Source organism: Siphateles boraxobius, unplaced genomic scaffold (assembly GCF_051911475.1).
Source record: "Siphateles boraxobius isolate OS27281-9 unplaced genomic scaffold, OSU_SipBor_1 208, whole genome shotgun sequence".
Taxonomy (NCBI): Eukaryota; Metazoa; Chordata; class Actinopteri; order Cypriniformes; family Leuciscidae; genus Siphateles; species Siphateles boraxobius.
The window spans coordinates 610,001-622,500 of record NW_027508820.1 but is presented as its reverse complement, the minus strand read 5'-3'; the positions used below and the strand labels follow the sequence as shown (position 1 = coordinate 622,500).

General features: G+C 36.4%; 7 non-coding genes across 7 annotated transcripts in view; all 7 read right to left on the bottom strand.

Annotated features, from left to right (window-relative positions):
* Nucleotides 1-6,101: 6,101 nt before the first annotated feature.
* On the bottom strand, nt 6,102-6,220 carry LOC143745837 (5S ribosomal RNA). Its single transcript, XR_013206232.1, has one exon. It is a non-coding gene; the product is annotated as a 5S ribosomal RNA (ribosomal RNA).
* A 170-nt stretch (nt 6,221-6,390) lies between these two features.
* LOC143745836 (5S ribosomal RNA) lies at nt 6,391-6,509 on the bottom strand. The gene has a single exon (XR_013206231.1). It is a non-coding gene; the product is annotated as a 5S ribosomal RNA (ribosomal RNA).
* A 379-nt stretch (nt 6,510-6,888) lies between these two features.
* LOC143745835 (5S ribosomal RNA) lies at nt 6,889-7,007 on the bottom strand. Its single transcript, XR_013206230.1, has one exon. It is a non-coding gene; the product is annotated as a 5S ribosomal RNA (ribosomal RNA).
* Nucleotides 7,008-7,189: 182 nt separating this feature from the next.
* On the bottom strand, nt 7,190-7,308 carry LOC143745833 (5S ribosomal RNA). The gene has a single exon (XR_013206228.1). It is a non-coding gene; the product is annotated as a 5S ribosomal RNA (ribosomal RNA).
* A 496-nt stretch (nt 7,309-7,804) lies between these two features.
* Nucleotides 7,805-7,923, bottom strand: LOC143746015 (5S ribosomal RNA). The gene has a single exon (XR_013206396.1). It is a non-coding gene; the product is annotated as a 5S ribosomal RNA (ribosomal RNA).
* Nucleotides 7,924-10,108: 2,185 nt separating this feature from the next.
* On the bottom strand, nt 10,109-10,227 carry LOC143746014 (5S ribosomal RNA). Its single transcript, XR_013206395.1, has one exon. It is a non-coding gene; the product is annotated as a 5S ribosomal RNA (ribosomal RNA).
* Nucleotides 10,228-12,413: 2,186 nt separating this feature from the next.
* Nucleotides 12,414-12,500, bottom strand: part of LOC143745832 (5S ribosomal RNA) — a 119-nt gene continuing 32 nt past the window's right edge. The window contains exon 1 of the ribosomal RNA XR_013206227.1: nt 12,414-12,500. This exon is cut by the window's right edge and continues 32 nt beyond it. This is a non-coding gene — a ribosomal RNA (5S ribosomal RNA).

The window sequence follows — 12,500 nt, the reverse complement described above, 5'->3', positions numbered from 1 at the left end:
AATCTCAGAGACTTTTAAAGGCTTTCTGAAGAAGCTCAGGGACTCTTTTTTTTTTTTTTTTTTTTTTAAAATCAAAAAAGCTTACAGCACCTGGTATTCCCAGGCGGTCTCCCATCCAAGTACTAACCAGGCCCGACCCTGCTTAGCTTCCGAGATCAGACGAGATCGGGCGTGACCTTTTTTTTTTTTTTTTTTTTATTATCAAAAAGTAACAAAAATTTTTTACATAACAATTATGAAATTATGATTCCAATCATTATAACCCCAACACTAATTCATCTCACATATCAATGAATCATACAGGGAAAAAACATAACTTAATTTTCTTCAATCTTCATCCACCAGAATATTCCAAATAAAATGTTGAACCATTATTCAAGCTCATTGTCTCTTTTCAAAAACATAAACTTAACCCTTTATTTATATCTATACTTATAAGCCCACATTCTTCATCCACAAATGCCTTTTCAAATTCCTCTTTGCTCAAATATTGCCACATTAGATACACATTCTTTCTTACAACAGTTTTAAACATCTCAATTACATCCACTTTCTTCCCTTCAAAATATGCCAAGTTCCTTCTCACCCATATTGCATATCTTGCATGACTTAACATAAAATTCCAGAAATTAACCCTCTTGTCTTTGTGATTCATACATTCACCGAATAAAAACAGTTTTTTCCATTCATTCCCTGTTACATCTTTTCCCATTCCATCCTTGACCATCTTTTTCAATTTTTCATGGAACACTTGAAGCTCTTTACATTCAAAGAATATATGCATCAGGGTCTCTGGCTCTGTCCCACATAAATCACATTCCCTTTTCACATTTTTGTTTATTTGATGGATTACCACCTTTGTGTATATCCTATTATGTCTGAGCTTAAAGTCCAGGTTCTCACAATCCAGTCCATTATATTTCACCCTTAAGTTCTTCCAAATTGTCTTCACATTCAAATCTGGAAATAGTTTTGTCCATACAGCTTCTGATGCAGGCATTTTGATTTCCTTTTTCAGCAACATCTTATATATCATTTTCACATTTATCTCAGACAAATACTTCTTATTATTATTTTCCATAATGTACATTTCTGGAATTCCCCAATTTCCCACTTTAACAGTCTCTCTCTCTATCCTTTCCACCCAGCTCTTAGGCAGGCTTATTTTAATATTTTCACACTCACGGTCCACTTTTGCTTGTTCAATCTCATCATCCCATCCCACCACACAGTCATATATTGCCCTATTTGGTAAGAACCCCTTCACATATTCATATGCCATATCTTTTACTTTTCTAATACCCGCTCTCATGAACAATCTATTGTAAAGCATTTTCCCTCCTAACCTTACTTTTGGATTCAAGAAAATTGGCTGATGATGCACTTGATTTATATTCTCACATTCATATCCCACATTCACTACAAACTCAGACCATGCACTAAAGACTTCCTGATAAAATAATGGCACCTTTTCAATCATTGGTTTTTTTAAGGCCATGAACAATCCTTCCTCACCACATCCTGCACTTTTATCTAAGTAATTTCTCATATAACCCTTCCATCCATACTCTACTTTATCATATAGATATTTTTTTATCGCTTTCACTCTTATTGCCTTTCTTTTAACTTCTAAATCAATCAACTTCAAGCCTCCCTCCTTATAATCCGCTATTAGAGTTTTTGCTGATATTCTAACTCCTTTACCTCCCCACAAAAAAATATTCACTGTCTCTTTAATTCCATTCAACACCCAATTTGGTAGGTCTATTACCCCCATCACATAGTTACATTTTGTAAGCAATAATGAATTAGCTACTACTACTTTGCCTCTTAATCTTAACTCCCTTAGTCTCCAAAATTGTAAAACTTGTTTAATTTTATTTAATATTCCTGTCCACGTAGCATCTCTAGCTTCTTTTACATTTACTCCTATGTTTACACCTAGAATCTTCAAATACTCTGTAGTTATTTTAAAGGGAGTGTCTGACCCTTTTATATCCACACCTCCTATACTCATTATTTCGGATTTATCTACATTTATTTTTGCACCTGACGCTTTTCCGTATGTTCCCATATGTTCCCTTATTCTATTTATACTCTCTATGTCCTTAACTGTAAATGTGGTATCATCTGCATACTGATGAATAATGCTGACTCCCCCATATGGTATTTGAATTCCTCTTATTTCTTTATCTCCTTTAATCAGTGTTGCCAAAGGCTCTGCTGTTATTGAGTATAGCAATGGCGACAATGGACATCCTTGCCTAACTGACCTCTCTAAAGGAAAAGGGTCAGTTAACACCCCATTAATTTTCACACAACTCTTAGCATTATCATATACTAACTTTATCCACCTTAGAATCCTCTCCCCAAATCCAAATCTTCTCATTGTTTGCTCCATGAAGCTGTGCTCTACCCTATCAAACGCCTTATTTAAATCCATCGATAAAATCAAACCGCCCTCTCCATCCTTTCCCATGCTTTCTACTACATCCCTTATTGTACTAATTGTGTCTGTGATATCTCTTCCCATTATGCTGTATGCTTGATTTGGTGATATTATTGTCCCTACTACCTTTTTTATTCTATTAGCTAATACTTTTGTTAAAATTTTATAGTCTGTGTTTAAAAGACTCAATGGTCTATAATTTTCCAACTTAAGTGGACTCCCCTTATTTTTGTACAAGATGGTGATTACTCCTAAACCCATTGATTGTGGCATTTCCCCTCTCTCTTCCATACTCTTATAGAGCTTCCACAATATTGGTGCTATAATATCAACAAAAGTCTTATAAAATTCATGTATTAGACCGTCTGCACCTGGGCTTTTATTCGGTTTTGTTTGCTCTATTGCTTCTTTTATTTCTTCAATCCTTATATCTCTTTCACACATACTTTTATCCTCTTCATTTAACCTAGCACTTACAGTATTTAAAACCTCATCCACACAGTCCTGTTTTACACCTTCTTTCTTAAATAATTCTCTATAAAACGACTCTACTACTCTTATTATCTCCACATAATCAGTTACTTTTATCCCTTTTTCATTTTCCAACTCAAAAATATGATTTTTCCTCTGCTTTTTTTTCTCTAAGTTCAGAAAGAACTTTGTACTCCTTTCTCCCTCTAAAGCATACTGTGCCCTACTCCTTACTATTGCACCCTTACTTTTTTCTTTTTCATATTCCTCCATCTCTGCTTTTATCTTCAAAAAACATTCTTTTCCGTGCTTAGGATCCCTATCTATTTTCTCTGCTTCCTTCTTTAATGCATTTTCCATTGCTTCTACTTTACTCCTCCTCATGAAATCCCTTTGTTTTGAATGTCTAACACTTCTTTTTTTTATTTTTGCTTTCATTATTTCCCACCATTCACACACATTTTCATTAAACAATGGGTTTGCCATTTCATACCTTATACATTTGCTGATATTTTCTTTATATGCCTTTTCCTTTAGCAGAGATGCATTCAAACACCACACTCCCCCACCTCTCTCTTCCGTATTTACACCGAACTTAACTGTCATAGCAGCATGGTCACTTATTCCTATAAACTTATATTTCACATTTTTCACGTATCCTAACATTTCCCTTTTAATTAAACATAAATCTATTCGGCTTTGCTTCAAACTCCCCATCACCATTTGCCTTCTAGAAAACTCTCTTTTATAAGGATTTTCCTCTCTCCAAGCATCAACTATATCCTCGCTCATCATCCATTCATTTAAATATTTCCTAGACACATCTGATTTAAAATTTGCACTACTTGATGCATCTAGTCTTGTGCACCAAACATTGAAGTCTCCCATTACTATAAATTTCCCTTTACATAACGGCTTAATTTCTTTGAAGACTTCTTTTCTTTCAGTTTCTACATTAGGCGCGTAAACATTTATCAACCTAAGTAGCTCATTGTGAAACATAAAATCTATTACTAACAATCTTCCTTTACCATCTTTATAAATTTGTTGTACATTATACACTCTATCCCTCTTTATCAAAATCGCCACACCACAAGCTTTTTGATTTCCATGGTTTACAAAAATGTCATCTTCCCACTCTTTTTTTATATTTCCCATTATTTCTTCCGACCAATGCGTCTCTTGTAAACATATTATGTCTACTTTAAGCACTCCCTTCACCTTCTCAAACTTGTTTACATCTCTTAGTCCATTGGCGTTCAAGCATGCAATATTCATAACGCCACACATAATATATATTATAGTTTTAAGGAATCTCAAACTCATTTCAGTAAATCCAATTCCTTACTTTTTTGCAGTATGCTCCTCCTTCCCATTTTTCTTTCTTTTCTTCTTTATGCTCTTTTCCTCACTTGTGTCCATTTCCTCCTCCACGTTTAATGCTGGGTTCTCTGACATCTCCTTTTCTCCCCTCCCTCCTTCATCCTTCTCCTTCATACTTTTTGCACCTTGACTTTCACCATCACCTTTCGATATCTCTCCATTGTCTTCTTCGCTCTCCCGTTCTTTCAATATTTTTGCTTTTCCGTCTCTTAAATGTGTCCCTTCATCTAGTTCCAGAACTTTATTTTTTCCTCCTCTTTCTCTCTGCCATAGTCCTGAGACCGCTTCCTCTCGACCACTCTCTCTCTCGGCAGCTCTCCGTTCTCCTTTTCCTTCTTTTTCGCACCAAGTGCCACTTCTCACCTCTTCTCCAGCCGCTACACCTTCCCCCTCCTCACTTTCCTCCTCCTCATCCACCTCGTAAAGATCTGATGGCTCACCTTCGATGCTCTCTTCTCCCATCTCCGCCGGCGTTTCACATACACACAGTCCATACCTCATCTGACACTCCTTGCAATTCCCCTCCTTACACTCCCGTGCGTAGTGTCCCTGCTTGTTGCACTTGAAGCACTTGAAGCTTGGGCAGTCTCTCACTATGTGCCCCGGTTGAATGCACAAGCGACAAACTTTCACCTGTCTGTCATGGATGACTCTGAAGTGCTCCGTACCTCCCATTGTGTCAAACTTTGTGGAATATGGCAAGGATTTGACCGTATCAGTGAACTTGACTTTTAAAAATCTGGTCCCATCCGCTATATCAGTCCCTGGCCACATTCTCCTCTTTATTCTTGAGACAGCCGTCACTCCCCATTCCGTTAGCTTTCTCATTATTTCCTCATCCTGGATGTACGTAGGCAGACCCAGGAATGAAACTACCATCTCAGTGCTGTTTATTTCTTTCGCCATGATTCTGCTCTGTTTTATCTTTAATCCATCCAATATTTTATCTTTTCCTTTCTCCTCCTCCATTGTTAGTTCATATTCCTTTGGAGTTTTGTACCTGCATCCGATGACCACTCCACATTCCTCTCTTACTTTCTTCAGCAGTTCCATCATGGTTATTCTGTCCTCTCCCTCTATCTCCACCAGCACTGTTAGTCTCTTCTCATAATTCCTTCTCCTTTGTTCATCTTCACCGCCATTTTCACTCACATTCCGCTTGTCCACTCCTCTTCCCTTTTCCATGTTGTCCGCTTGCAATCCCACCTCCACTGTGCCAGAAGTACTAATCCCCAAACAGCAGAAATGCCGTTTGGGGAGTAAATAACTCCAAAAATTACAATTCCTTGTTTAATAAAGGGTTGTTTTAGCACAAAACTCAAAATATCTTCCAAACAAACACTCTCCACCTGTTCTCTCCACTGACTCTACCACTTCCTGCTTCCACTAGGGCGTGCCCAAGGTGGTATGGCCGTAAGCGAAAACAGCTGCCAAAATTGGGCTATTTAAAAGGTTAGACCATTAATGAAGAAAACTAAGAAGAACTTTTGAAAAAACTCAAACTCTTTCATACTCTCTGTAGAATCTCAGAGACTTTTAAAGGCTTTCTGAAGAAGCTCAGTGAGTCTTTTTTTTAAACTAAGAAGAACTTTTGAAAAAACTGAAACTCTTTCATGCTCTCTGAAGAATCTCAGAGACTTTTAAAGGCTTTCTGCAGAAGCTCAGTGAGTCTTTTTTTTTAAACTAAGAGGAACTTTTGAAAAAACTCAAACTCTTTCATGCTCTCTGAAGAATCTCAGAGACTTTTAAAGGCTTTCTGAAGAAGCTCAGGGACTCTTTTTTTTTTTTAAATCAAAAAAGCTTACAGCACCTGGTATTCCCAGGCGGTCTCCCATCCAAGTACTAACCAGGCCCGACCCTGCTTAGCTTCCGAGATCAGACGAGATCGGGCGTGACCAAGGTGGTATGGCCGTAAGCGAAAACTGCTGCCAAAATTGGGCAATTTAAAAGGTTAGACCATTAATGAAGAAAACTAAGAAGAACTTTTGAAAAAACTCAAAGTCTTTCATGCTCTCTGAAGAATCTCAGAGACTTTTAAAGGCTTTCTGAAGAAGCTCAGGGACTCTTTTTTTTTTTTAAATCAAAAAAGCTTACAGCACCTGGTATTCCCAGGCGGTCTCCCATCCAAGTACTAACCAGGCCCGACCCTGCTTAGCTTCCGAGATCAGACGAGATCGGGCGTGACCAAGGTGGTATGGCCGTAAGCGAAAACAGCTGCCAAAATTGGGCTATTTAAAAGGTTAGACCATTAATGAAGAAAACTAAGAAGAACTTTTGAAAAAACTCAAACTCTTTCATACTCTCTGTAGAATCTCAGAGACTTTTAAAGGCTTTCTGAAGAAGCTCAGTGAGTCTTTTTTTTAAACTAAGAAGAACTTTTGAAAAAACTGAAACTCTTTCATGCTCTCTGAAGAATCTCAGAGACTTTTAAAGGCTTTCTGCAGAAGCTCAGTGAGTCTTTTTTTTTAAACTAAGAGGAACTTTTGAAAAAACTCAAACTCTTTCATGCTCTCTGAAGAATCTCAGAGACTTTTAAAGGCTTTCTGAAGAAGCTCAGGGACTCTTTTTTTTTTTTAAATCAAAAAAGCTTACAGCACCTGGTATTCCCAGGCGGTCTCCCATCCAAGTACTAACCAGGCCCGACCCTGCTTAGCTTCCGAGATCAGACGAGATCGGGCGTGACCAAGGTGGTATGGCCGTAAGCGAAAACTGCTGCCAAAATTGGGCAATTTAAAAGGTTAGACCATTAATGAAGAAAACTAAGAAGAACTTTTGAAAAAACTCAAACTCTTTCATGCTCTCTGAAGAATCTCAGAGACTTTTAAAGGCTTTCTGAAGAAGCTCAGGGACTCTTTTTTTTTTTTTTTTTTTTTTTTAAATCAAAAAAGCTTACAGCACCTGGTATTCCCAGGCGGTCTCCCATCCAAGTACTAACCAGGCCCGACCCTGCTTAGCTTCCGAGATCAGACGAGATCGGGCGTGACCAAGGTGGTATGGCCGTAAGCGAAAACTGCTGCCAAAATTGGGCTATTTAAAAGGTTAGACCATTAATGAAGAAAACTAAGAAGAACTTTTGAAAAAACTCAAACTCTTTCATGCTCTCTGAAGAATCTCAGAGACTTTTAAAGGCTTTCTGAAGAAGCTCAGTGAGTCTTTTTTTTTAAACTAAGAAGAACTTTTGAAAAAACTCAAACTCTTTCATGCTCTCTGAAGAATCTCAGAGACTTTTAAAGGCTTTCTGCAGAAGCTCAGTGAGTCTTTTTTTTTAAACTAAGAAGAACTTTTGAAAAAACTCAAACTCTTTCATGCTCTCTGAAGAATCTCAGAGACTTTTAAAGGCTTTCTGAAGAAGCTCAGTGAGTCTTTTTTTTAAAGTAAGAAGAACTTTTGAAAAAACTCAAACTCTTTCATGCTCTCTGAAGAATCTCAGAGACTTTTAAAGGCTTTCTGAAGAAGCTCAGGGACTCTTTTTTTTTTTTTTTTTTTTTTTTAAATCAAAAAAGCTTACAGCACCTGGTATTCCCAGGCGGTCTCCCATCCAAGTACTAACCAGGCCCGACCCTGCTTAGCTTCCGAGATCAGACGATATCGGGCGTGACCAAGGTGGTATGGCCGTAAGCGAAAACTGCTGCCAAAATTGGGCTATTTAAAAGGTTAGACCATTAATGAAGAAAACTAAGAAGAACTTTTGAAAAAACTCAAACTCTTTCATGCTCTCTGAAGAATCTCAGAGACTTTTAAAGGCTTTCTGAAGAAGCTCAGTGAGTCTTTTTTTTTAAACTAAGAAGAACTTTTGAAAAAACTCAAACTCTTTCATGCTCTCTGAAGAATCTCAGAGACTTTTAAAGGCTTTCTGCAGAAGCTCAGTGAGTCTTTTTTTTTAACCTGTTAACCGTTTCCAGAGCGTCGGCGCACTGAAGCGTTTTTTTTTTATTTAGTTCAAATTTACTATCAGATTTAATGTTATACCTTGACAAACTATACATCATTAAAAAGATATAATACTCAAGATTCAGTATTTGACCACTATTGTATTCTGAGAAACTTATAGTGACAGTTATGTCTTAATTTGTGTCAGGAGTTATGAAATGAAAAAATGAGTCGATACCTTTAATATGAATTATGAGCGTCAGCTGGTCCATTCATAAAAAACACTCCAAGCTGTCGTCATGACAGCGATTCGCAAAACATCGTCCCTCAGGGCTTTAGCTCAAAAATGTGCAGACTTGGAGAAATATTGATATATTCTCATAGATTCACATCATACTTCTATAGACAGGAATAATATTTGTTGAATTTATACCCAAATGCGTCGATGTAATCATTATGATCGCTTCTTACTGAGATGTGCTGTGTTTTCAATTCATACCAATAGCCTGAGGGCGCTATATGCACAATAACAGTCCATATATGGATCACGAAGAAGACCCATAGTCATGTGACATTCCAGGACGTCACTGATACAGAAAGTAGCTGACAGAGATCGCTGTAACATGCAGATAAAGATGTTTTGAAGACAATAAACATGATTGCAATGATATTTGAGTTACCTGTGTTCTTCAAGCCATGCCAGGTATTTCATAATAATAGATTATATTTATAATGTAATGCTAATCGATATAGATTTCATCATCGTGCAGAACACTATAAATAATACATTTTCTGTCGGATTTTTTTTTTATCTGAAGCCAAATTAGATCACAGAAGATTATTTAAAACACTCGACTTGCGTTATAAAGTAAGTTTGGAGCACAAACATGGTTTTAATCTCATAAATGGTCGTGTATTGATGGTGTGCTAAGCTAACATGCTAGCTAGCCCAGGTGCACCTGCCACCAGCAGTTATTGTTTTATGATTTTTTTCTAAATAGGAATGCTTACTGAAATGTTTCAGTGCATTTGATACCAGTTTCAAATATTTAGTGAGAACTTTGATAAAAGAAATTAGGGTTTGAAACCCTATGAATAGCCTGTGAATAGCCAGTCGTTAGTAGCTATAATGCAGACAAAAGAAATGCATATTTAGAGCCATAACCAGTCTGGAGAGGTGTAAATGTGTGCAGGGAGAGACTGACTCTGAATGGGGCTCGTTTGCACCACAAAATAATAGAGACAATAGACTGATTAGATGACTCAGAAGATGACTAAACATCAGTTTGCATTTTAGAGTCTAATCAAAATAAAGTAATTTGACATGATCTTGAAAAACATTTAACTAAATACAGAGTTTTAGACTTATCATTTTCAGATTTTAAATATAAAATGGTCACACATATGGCTTTAGCTGCAGTGCATTTCTAGATTCCTCCAGGGCCAACTTCAATTTTATTTTTATGAAGATGTTTCATAAAAGTAAATTTCTAATAACTTTACAAAACTTTGAAGCTATTTAAACATTTTTTTTTCATTATGACAATAATTATTTCTACATTTACAATAAACTACTAGGTGTCAGCTTTCAAATGAGATCATACTTGTGCTTTTAGTGCAAAGGGTTCATGAACTGTATCTGTTTAAGTTTGGGTATGCCATTTCTGGGGATTTTTCAAAAGTGGCCTTGAAGGTTAACAGGTTAAACTAAGAAGAACTTTTGAAAAAACTCAAACTCTTTCATGCTCTCTGAAGAATCTCAGAGACTTTTAAAGGCTTTCTGAAGAAGCTCAGTGAGTCTTTTTTTTAAAGTAAGAAGAACTTTTGAAAAAACTCAAACTCTTTCATGCTCTCTGAAGAATCTCAGAGACTTTTAAAGGCTTTCTGAAGAAGCTCAGGGACTCTTTTTTTTTTTTTTTTTTTTTAAATCAAAAAAGCTTACAGCACCTGGTATTCCCAGGCGGTCTCCCATCCAAGTACTAACCAGGCCCGACCCTGCTTAGCTTCCGAGATCAGACGATATCGGGCGTGACCAAGGTGGTATGGCCGTAAGCGAAAACTGCTGCCAAAATTGGGCTATTTAAAAGGTTAGACCATTAATGAAGAAAACTAAGAAGAACTTTTGAAAAAACTCAAACTCTTTCATGCTCTCTGAAGAATCTCAGAGACTTTTAAAGGCTTTCTGAAGAAGCTCAGTGAGTCTTTTTTTTTAAACTAAGAAGAACTTTTGAAAAAACTCAAACTCTTTCATGCTCTCTGAAGAATCTCAGAGACTTTTAAAGGCTTTCTGCAGAAGCTCAGTGAGTCTTTTTTTTTAACCTGTTAACCGTTTCCAGAGCGTCGGCGCACTGAAGCGTTTTTTTTTTATTTAGTTCAAATTTACTATCAGATTTAATGTTATACCTTGACAAACTATACATCATTAAAAAGATATAATACTCAAGATTCAGTATTTGACCACTATTGTATTCTGAGAAACTTATAGTGACAGTTATGTCTTAATTTGTGTCAGGAGTTATGAAATGAAAAAATGAGTCGATACCTTTAATATGAATTATGAGCGTCAGCTGGTCCATTCATAAAAAACACTCCAAGCTGTCGTCATGACAGCGATTCGCAAAACATCGTCCCTCAGGGCTTTAGCTCAAAAATGTGCAGACTTGGAGAAATATTGATATATTCTCATAGATTCACATCATACTTCTATAGACAGGAATAATATTTGTTGAATTTATACCCAAATGCGTCGATGTAATCATTATGATCGCTTCTTACTGAGATGTGCTGTGTTTTCAATTCATACCAATAGCCTGAGGGCGCTATATGCACAATAACAGTCCATATATGGATCACGAAGAAGACCCATAGTCATGTGACATTCCAGGACGTCACTGATACAGAAAGTAGCTGACAGAGATCGCTGTAACATGCAGATAAAGATGTTTTGAAGACAATAAACATGATTGCAATGATATTTGAGTTACCTGTGTTCTTCAAGCCATGCCAGGTATTTCATAATAATAGATTATATTTATAATGTAATGCTAATCGATATAGATTTCATCATCGTGCAGAACACTATAAATAATACATTTTCTGTCGGATTTTTTTTTTATCTGAAGCCAAATTAGATCACAGAAGATTATTTAAAACACTCGACTTGCGTTATAAAGTAAGTTTGGAGCACAAACATGGTTTTAATCTCATAAATGGTCGTGTATTGATGGTGTGCTAAGCTAACATGCTAGCTAGCCCAGGTGCACCTGCCACCAGCAGTTATTGTTTTATGATTTTTTTCTAAATAGGAATGCTTACTGAAATGTTTCAGTGCATTTGATACCAGTTTCAAATATTTAGTGAGAACTTTGATAAAAGAAATTAGGGTTTGAAACCCTATGAATAGCCTGTGAATAGCCAGTCGTTAGTAGCTATAATGCAGACAAAAGAAATGCATATTTAGAGCCATAACCAGTCTGGAGAGGTGTAAATGTGTGCAGGGAGAGACTGACTCTGAATGGGGCTCGTTTGCACCACAAAATAATAGAGACAATAGACTGATTAGATGACTCAGAAGATGACTAAACATCAGTTTGCATTTTAGAGTCTAATCAAAATAAAGTAATTTGACATGATCTTGAAAAACATTTAACTAAATACAGAGTTTTAGACTTATCATTTTCAGATTTTAAATATAAAATGGTCACACATATGGCTTTAGCTGCAGTGCATTTCTAGATTCCTCCAGGGCCAACTTCAATTTTATTTTTATGAAGATGTTTCATAAAAGTAAATTTCTAATAACTTTACAAAACTTTGAAGCTATTTAAACATTTTTTTTTCATTATGACAATAATTATTTCTACATTTACAATAAACTACTAGGTGTCAGCTTTCAAATGAGATCATACTTGTGCTTTTAGTGCAAAGGGTTCATGAACTGTATCTGTTTAAGTTTGGGTATGCCATTTCTGGGGATTTTTCAAAAGTGGCCTTGAAGGTTAACAGGTTAAACTAAGAAGAACTTTTGAAAAAACTCAAACTCTTTCATGCTCTCTGAAGAATCTCAGAGACTTTTAAAGGCTTTCTGAAGAAGCTCAGTGAGTCTTTTTTTTAAAGTAAGAAGAACTTTTGAAAAAACTCAAACTCTTTCATGCTCTCTGAAGAATCTCAGAGACTTTTAAAGGCTTTCTGAAGAAGCTCAGGGACTCTTTTTTTTTTTTTTTTTTTTTTAAATCAAAAAAGCTTACAGCACCTGGTATTCCCAGGCGGTCTCCCATCCAAGTACTAACCAGGCCCGACCCTGCTTAGCTTCCGAGATCAGACGAGA